The following is an 8,982-nucleotide window of genomic DNA, read 5'->3' as shown; positions in this document are numbered from 1 at the left end:
GTTCCTCTACCATGGGCAATGGGAAGAACTGCTAAGAATATAGAGACAAGACATCCTCACCTTTAGTAATGGGAGGAATTTTCTGTAGTCAAGCAACTCGAGAACAAGATTGCTGTGTAGGATTCTGCAGCTTTAGAAGTGGTAAATTCTGCCATAGCTTCTGTGTTGACCTCCAGCCCTGAAGGGAAGAAGGCTTTCAGCTGATACGGAAGTATGAATGTCAATTGACTTTCACCCTCTGAAGGTACCTGCTTTTGAGCAATGTGAACCTTTATTGACCCTGATATATACTCAGGCAACACATGCTCTGTAGAAGGTTTTTCATTATGAACAGGAGATAAAGCAGGCAATACATGAGGCGGTTCAATCAAACTAAGATCTGGAACCTGTTCAGCCATGAGAAACACAGCTGATTCTTTTAAAAAGACAACAGAGGGGTCATAAGTTAAACCTAACAAAGGAAAAGTGAATCATTCTCTGGGAACTCAATGTCCAAGAGATTATTTAATACTGAAGGGATTCTTCCTTATGCCACTCTAGAAAGAGCCAATTCAGGTCCAGCAGGACAGTCACCATCTGCTGCAGTGTGTTCTGTATCTGTCACACTGTAAAGAACTGAGAGATTCATAACTCCCATATTATTCTGGGTCTAGTGGACAGTGTATCTGTGAAAGAACGGAACTTACTGCTGAGAGAATGAACATCCCCAGTTTCTGAAGGTTGAATTCCCACTTCTTCTAAACAAAAGGATGAAGATGGTTGTCTGAAAGTCAGTGAGCCAACGAAATGATGAGCATCATCTGTGCTTCTGGGGTTCCTAGGAGTTTGCCAACAACCGCCACTCAATAAGGAGGTATGCTGATTGTGAAGAGGATGGAGGGATTAACTCCTCCTACCTAAAGGGAGCAATAGTCCTGCCTTTGATTGGGAGTTCAATGCTGTTGGACATTGTAACTCGGTTCTGCTGGATAAAGTGTCATCAGCTGAAGCCAGTCGAAGTCATCTGGTAACAGCTACTCCAATATCATTTAAAAAATAATATCAAAGCCTTGAACTTGGACTTACTGTGGATCTGCTTAATGCTTTTTAATTGTTAAATTAAAACACCTCAGCAGAGGTGTAGTACAACTGAAAAGCAGAGTAGGCATGATGCTCTTAGGCATGAGTCCAACCTCTTGCTCTCTCCAGTCTCATACATGATTGACTAGTGTGAGTGGTTCATCATGATTAAAGTCATACATTGGCATACCCCATCTGTTAACCATTTATATTATACTGCATGCTAAAAATCACTTTTTCTTGCTTTAAGTAGTTTGAAAGAGAGAAACAGGAATCAGGTCCTAAGATTCCAGAGTTTGGTATGTCTGACTTCGATGGAATCAGACACTTCCATAACAAACTGGGCAACTCTGTCAATAGGTTAAACACCATGAGATCAGTGGGCGGTGTTCAAAATAGAATTTAACATGATGGAGAACAAGTTTATATCTCAAAGGGTATGCACAGTTTATCATCTTCCTACAATGCCTTTCCAATGTTGTCCACCTGAATGGGTTGCTTTCACTTGATTCCATTACTGGAATTTCCTCGAATTAAATATTGAGAAGACCAATCTCCCCCTTGAGAGGATCCACTCCCTATAGGCTCTGCCCCCTCATGTGCAGTAGCCCTGCACTGCCCATCTCACAATCGCTGGCCAGCCCCACGACCCCCATCATTGGTCATGCGAACCTCCTTACCCGCCGAACGCTGGACTCACGGACTTTTTACGGACCAGCCCCGACCCACCCCCAGCCTGCCTCAATCTTCCCCCTCCCCCCCCCGGCAGCCGATCTCCTACCCCCTTGCCTCCCCCACCAGCAGCCCGGACCTCCCCACCCCCCCCACCCCAGTGGCCAGCCCTGAATGCTGGCCTCTCTCCCTCTGTCACAGATCCCAAGTGCAGAGTAGCAGCAGGACCCCTCCACCCCCACCGATCTCCCCCCGAGAGGACCCACTCCCTATAGGCCCTGCCTGCTCTGGCCATGCCCCCTTGGCACTACCCATTGCCACTTTGCCCCTTGGGCAGTGCCGGGGGCCAGGCTGGCACCGCCAGGCTAGCAATGCCCCCCCCTACTTACCCGCAGCCTCCTGGGGGGCCGCCATGGCCCCTCGTTCACTCCAGTGGGGTCAGGCCGCCAGCACTGGAACTAGTGGGGAACTGTTGGATGATCAGCCATTGAGTTGGATGATCAGCCATGATCATAATGAATGGCGGAACAGGCTCGAAGGGCCAAATGGCCTCTTCCTGCTCCTATTCTCTATGCTTCTAAGAGTAGAAATGGAGCAAGACCTGTGGGGGGAATAAAGAGAGATGGTAGACCATATTTGAGAGCAGTAGTGAGAATGAGAGATGAGTGACTGAGGGGGGAAGAAGGAGCTAGGGGGACTTGGAACGGACCAGCCCTATTCAAAAAGAAAAGTTCCAAGTGTGACATCACAGAAGTGGTGAATGATTTGTTGGCGAGTGTTTCATCTTTTTCTCCTTTTTCTTTTTCTCTCATCCAAAGTTTGCTTAAACTAGGAGCAGGAAATTGAAATTTCAATCAGGTTAACAAAAAACAGTGAATTGAGAACACAGGCTGAGTACAGAGGATGTCCAAGGATATTAATTAAAATTAATAGTTTGCAGAAAGTATTAACTCAATTATAAAAGAGGGAATAGTGATTTTTTTCAGAATACGAATGGACAACTGACAGCTGTTGCTTGCAACTTCTGTGCTACGTGGGAACTTTAGGCCACTTCATGTGTCTCCAGCTGCTTGACTCTGAACTCAGATGTTCGAAACGTATGGGGGAATCTTCGGAGCATCAGGGATTTTCTTGGATTGTACACTCCAGGAAGTGATCACCCCATGGGCAGAGCAAGTTCAGTATAGTAGATGGAGTGGTGGGGGGAGTGTCAGGAAATGTAGGACGTGGTGGGAAGTGCAGGAGCCTGCAGGGTATTTGTGACTCTCAAACTGGGAGTGATAATGTCATGAAGAGTTGCAGATCACGTAATGGCACTGATGGGCAATGCGCTGCTCAAGGTGGAGAAACAGAGGAGAAATGCAGTCATTCTGTAAGATTCCTTGGTTAGAGGGATAGACAGATCATAGAATCATAGAATCCCTACACTGCAGAAGAGGCCATTCGGCCCATCGAGTCTGCACTGATTCACTTAACAGAGCATTTTACCAAGGCCCTCTACCTCGCCTATTCCACACATTTACCATAGCTAATCCATAGGACAGCATGGTGGCACAGTGGTTAGCACTGCTGCCTCACAGCGCCAGAGACTTGGGTTCGATTCTCAGCTTGGGTCACTGTCTATGTAGAGTTTACATGTTTTCCCCGTGTCTGTGTGGTCTTCCTCTGGATGCTCCAATTTCCTCCCACAGTCCAAAAGATGTGTGGGTTAGGTGTATTGGCCATGCTAAATTCTCGCTCAGTGTACCTGAACAGGCACTGGAGTGTGGTGGTTAGGGGATTTTCACAGTAACTTCATTGCAGTGTTAATGTAAGCCCACTTGTGACACTAATATAATAAATTAAAATCTAACGTACATATCTTGTGACACTAAGGTGCAATATAGCATGGCCAATCAACCTAACCTGCACAATCTTGGAGTATGGCAACTAGGGGATTTTCACAGTAACTTTATTGCAGTGTTAACATAAGCCCACTTGTGACACTAATATAATAGTTAAAATCGAACCTACATACCTTTTGACACTAAGGTGCAATATAGCACGGCCAATCAACCTTACCTGCACAACCTTGGAGTGTGGGAGGAAACTGGAGCATTCGAAGGAAACCCACGCAGGCATGGGGAGAAGGTGCAAACTCCACACAGACATTTTTTATAATTGTCATTGGGGGTCCTTCATGATGCTTCCCCTTCCATGTGTCAGGTAAATAATATCACAGAGAAGAAGCTGAATATTTTGCAGGGAGAATGGAGTGAACTATAAATTGTGGTACACATCGATACTAATGACATAGAGAGGCAGGTGTTTAGGTCCTCATGTCAAACTTTCAGGAGCTTGGGAGAAGTTAAAAAGTGGGGCCTCAAAAGTAGTGCTGGATTACTCCCAGTGCCATGTACCAGCCAGAGTAGAAGTAGGAAGATAGGGAGGATCAGTGCATAGCTTGAGGCATGGGGTAGGGGGGAGGACTTCTAGCTCTTGGGGCATTGGGATCAGTTCTGGGGCAGAAGGTACCAATTAAAAAGGGATGGGTAACACCTCAACAAGACTGGGACCAATGTCCTAATTGGAAGGATCAAAACAGAAAATGCTGGATAAAGGCAGCAGGTCTGGCAGCATCTGTGGAGGTAAACAGAGTTAATGTTTCAAATCTAAATGATCCTTCTACAGAACTGATCATAATCGGGAGCAGTTATTTTCAATTTATTATTTTGTGAGACAGGAGTGTTGTTGGCAAGGCCAGTATTTGTTGCTCATTCATAATTTCTCTTTGAACTGAGTGACTTGCTAGGACATTTCAGAGGGTGGTTAAGAGTTCAACCACATTGATGTGGGTCTGGAGTCACATCTAGGCCAGACCAGGTGAGGATGGTAAATTTCCTTCCCTAAAGGACATTCGTGAACCAGGTGGGTTTTTGCAACAATTGAATATCACCATTACTGCGACTCGCTTTTTTCAAAACCAGTTCACTAAATCGTCAGGGGAATGGGCACCAGCACATAGAAAAGAGGATTAAATGCTTAGAGGAGTGAGAATTTTGGATATAAGGAAATAGTACCCAAATGAGATAGAAATAGTACCCAAGTAAGAAGAAATATGAGGAATACAAAAACAGTTTAGAATGCACGTATGTAGAAAAACAAATTGGGAAGAAGGTTGGTGAGCTACAAGTACAAGTAGACATGTGGGAAGATAGTGTAGTGGCAATAATGGAAACATGGCTTAGTATTCAAGAAGGCACAGTGTTAAGCAAAGATAGAGGAGCAAAAGCAGTGAGTTGTTAGTGCAGATTACAGATTATAGTTTTAGAAATAGAGCGCAAGAGAAGTCCTTGTGAAGGAAAGGGCAGAATCCATTTGATTACCGACGAAAAGTAAGGAAGGTTTGATCACATTACTGAGGATAGTCTGTAGGCTTTCAAATAGTGAGATAGAAGCGGAAATCTGCAGGGAAATTATAGGGGTGTGCAATATCTTTAGAGTGGTCATATTGTGAGACTTGAATTTCTCAAAAATAGCAATTAAGATATTGTTAGAGTAAAGGGTAAGGAGGGAAGGAATTTCTGCAATGTATTCAGGAGAACCTCCTTGATCAGTATGTTTTTGGCTTAACTAGAAAGAAGGCATTGCTGTATCTGATGCTGGGGTATAAAATTGGCCAAGTGTCAGTGGGGGAACACTTGGGGGGAAAAATGATCGTTGTATGTGGTGATCGTCCCTTTAAGGGCAACACAACAGAGTAAGGATCACATGGCCTATGCAACCAATCGGGATTCAGAGTAGGAAATCAGCCCGGGGCTGAAGCTTCTTTAGGCAAAGAGGCAGTTTGGGAGCTGGCTGCTGTACAATTCTTATTAATAAATAACTTTTGTTTCCACTAATGGAGTCTCTGAAATTGCATCTTTACATTGTATCATAGGGTTTTGACTAGTCGAGGAGAAGAGAACACGTCCATGGAAAGTAGAATTTCTAAATTGGAAGATGGCCAACCTAAATGGGATGAAAAGGGATCGAGCCAGGGTGAAATGAAACCAAAGACTAACAGGAAAAACTGTAATGGAAGAATGGGTGATTGTTAAGGAGGAAATGTTTCAGGTACAGGGTTGGTACCTTTTAACATGGGTGAAAAACATAAGAACCAAAGTTAGGGCCCTGGGAAGAAAGCGAGATGGAGAATATGATGAAACAATAAAGGAAGATGCAAGAAGTATTCAATGCAAATTCTTCAAATGAGAGTCAGGCCAAATATGTTAAATAGAAAAAAGCAATGAAGAGGAAAGTAAGATTGGTAAAGAGAGATTATGAGAATAGAACGGCAGTTTATGTAAAAATAATCCAAAAACCTTCTACCGACATGTAAATAGTAAGAAGGTAATAGGCGGGGGCCTATCAAGGACAAAAGGGGTGATATATCCTGAGAGGTGCAGGAAGGCTAGAATATTTAATGAGTATTTTGCATTGGTATTTACTAAGAAAGCTGGCAAAATATCAGTAGAAGTGGAGATAGTAGAAAGGGTGAAAATTGATAGGCAGGATGTGCAGAAAAGGCTGGATATGTTCAGAGTGGATAATTTACCTGTGCTGGATCGTTGCATCCTAGGTTGTTAAGGGAAGTTGAGGTGGAATATGGAAGAAGTTACTAAAATCTTCCAATCTTCCTTAGAGGATTGGAGAGGCACCAATATGACTCTTTTATTTAAGAAAGGGTTTAAAGGCATTCAGTGTAACTACAGGCTGCTCAGTTAATCAGGTAGATAATGTTCTATAAACAGTGAACAAATTAACAGGCGTTTGAAGAGGTTTGAGTTAGCTGGGGAGAGTCAGCACGGATTTGTAAAGGGCAGATCACGGTGTTCTTATGAGGAAAGGTTAGATAGTCTAAGCTTTCCATTGAAGTTTAGAAGAGTGAGGGGTGACTTGATTGAAGTATATAAGATCCTCAATGGTCCTGACAAAGTGGATATGGAAAGGATGTTTCCTTTTGTGGGTGAGTCCAGAACTAGGGGACGCTGTTTTAAAATGAGGTGTTTCCCTTTAAAGCTAGAAGTCATAGAATCATAGAAACCCTACAGTACAGAAAGAGGCCATTCGGCCCATCAAGTCTGCACCGACCACAATCCCACCCAGGCCCTACCTGTACATATTTTACCCACTAATCCCTCTAACCTATGCATCGCAGGACACTAAGGGGCAATTTTTTTACCATGGCCAATCAACCTAACCCGCACATCTTTGGACTGTGGGAGGAAACCGGAGCACCCGGAGGAAACCCACGCAGACACGAGGAGAATGTGCAGACTCCACACAGACAGTGACCCGAGCCGGGAATCGAATCTAGGTCCCTGGAGCTGTGAAGCAGCAGTGCTAACCACTGTGCTACCGTGCCGCCCCATGAGAAGAATGTTTTTCTCCCAGAGGGTTATGTGACTGTGGAACTCTGCCTCAGGAGATTTAGGCAAGGTCATTGAATATTTTTAAGGCAAAGGGAGATAGGTTCCTATTAGGCAAGGGAATCAAAGGTAATCAGGGGTAGAAGGCAATGTGAAATTCAAAACACAAACAGATCAGTCATGATTTTATCGAATGGTAGAGCAAGCTCAAGGGGCTGAATGGCTTGTTCCTATTCCGTATGTTTGTATATCCACTGGTTCCCTCTCCTTCATCAGGTGAGTGCACCTGATGAAGAAGAGGGAACCAGTGGATATACGAACAGGTGCACTCACCTGATGAAGGAGCAGTGCTCTGAAAGCTCGTGCTACCAAATGTTGGACTTTAACCTGCAATTATTTTAACTTCTTGCTATTTCTCTATTCCCTATTATGAATGATCCTGTCTCTGCCGGTAATGGACCCACATTTGCCTTTGCTTATTGTTTACTTTTTCCATACTTATAGAAGCTTTTACAGTCCATTTTTGTGTTTCTTGCTAGATTAATATTCATATTCTATTCTCCCCTTCTTTATTAGGGTAGCACAGTGGTTAGCACTGCTGCCTCGTACGTCCAAGGACCTGGGTTCAATTCTGACCTTGGGTGACTGCCTGTGTGGAGTTTGCACGTTCTCCCTGTGTCTGCATGGGTTTCCTCTGGGTGCTCCAGTTTCCTCTCAGTCCAAAGATGTGTGGATTGGTCATGCTAAATTTCCCCTAAGTGTCCAATGATGTATAGGTTAGAAGGATTGGACATGGGAAATGTGTGGGGTTATGGGGATGGGCCTGGGTAAGATGCTCGGTTGGACAGTCGGTGAGGACTCTTCTGCACTGTAGGGATTCTATGATTCCATGAGTTTCTTGATGCTCTTTTGCTGAATTCTACATTGCTCCCAATTCTCAGTCTTATTACATTTTTGGCAATTTTATAAGCCTCTCTTTTTGGGTTCATCTACAGTCAGCAGAAGCAAACTGTTCAATTCGGAAGTACTGTTCAGAAGGAAAGTATAGCTATTTTTGGGCCAGATTAAGTGAAAAAGGATTACCTGCATATAGAATCATAGGGGGTGATTCTCCCGAATGTGCTGAATTGGTGGGAAAACTGTTCTAGATCACGACTGTTTTCTCGGTTCAACTTCACACCTGAATATCCCTACTCTGTGCAATGCAGAGGTCCCAATCGTGAATATCATTAAAAACCCAGGGGGCTGCGGGGCCTATTCACGCCAGAGTCTGACATTCTGGAACTCTGCGCATGCACAGTGGTCCCAATCTGTCAGTCTCCCCGTTTGCTGGCCAGCTCGATCGCTGGCCAGCCCTGGACCCCACAGTGCTGCCCCTCCATGGCCCGATTGCGGCCCCCACAACAATTCCCGGGCCAGCCCTGACACCCCCTATCCCGGAGCACCCCGATGTCCAGCCCATTCCCCCCCCCCAGCAGTGGCGATCCCCCCGCCCCCTCACCCCGGCAGAGCCCCCCTCCCTCTCGCTGACCCCCCCCCTCCTGGGGTCAGACTACCCCCCAGCAAGTCTGCCCCGATCGCTGGCCTCCCTCCCAGACCGATCACCATGCAGAGTGGCAGCGGGACCCCCCCAACCCCAACAATTGCCCCTAGGCCCCACCCATAATAGTTCCCTTGGCATTGCCCGATGCTTGATGGGCAGTGCCAAGGTGCCACCTGGGCATGGGCACCTTGTCCCTTGGACAGTGCCGGGGGCACAAGCTGGCAATGCCAGGGTGTCCATGCCCAGGGGGCACCACCCCCCCACCACATGAACCCCTGGGAGGCCCTGATTGCCCTCCCCCTTCATTCCGGTGGGGTC

Source organism: Mustelus asterias, chromosome 6, assembly GCF_964213995.1.
Source record: "Mustelus asterias chromosome 6, sMusAst1.hap1.1, whole genome shotgun sequence".
Taxonomy (NCBI): Eukaryota; Metazoa; Chordata; class Chondrichthyes; order Carcharhiniformes; family Triakidae; genus Mustelus; species Mustelus asterias.
Note: the sequence above shows the minus strand (reverse complement) of the source record.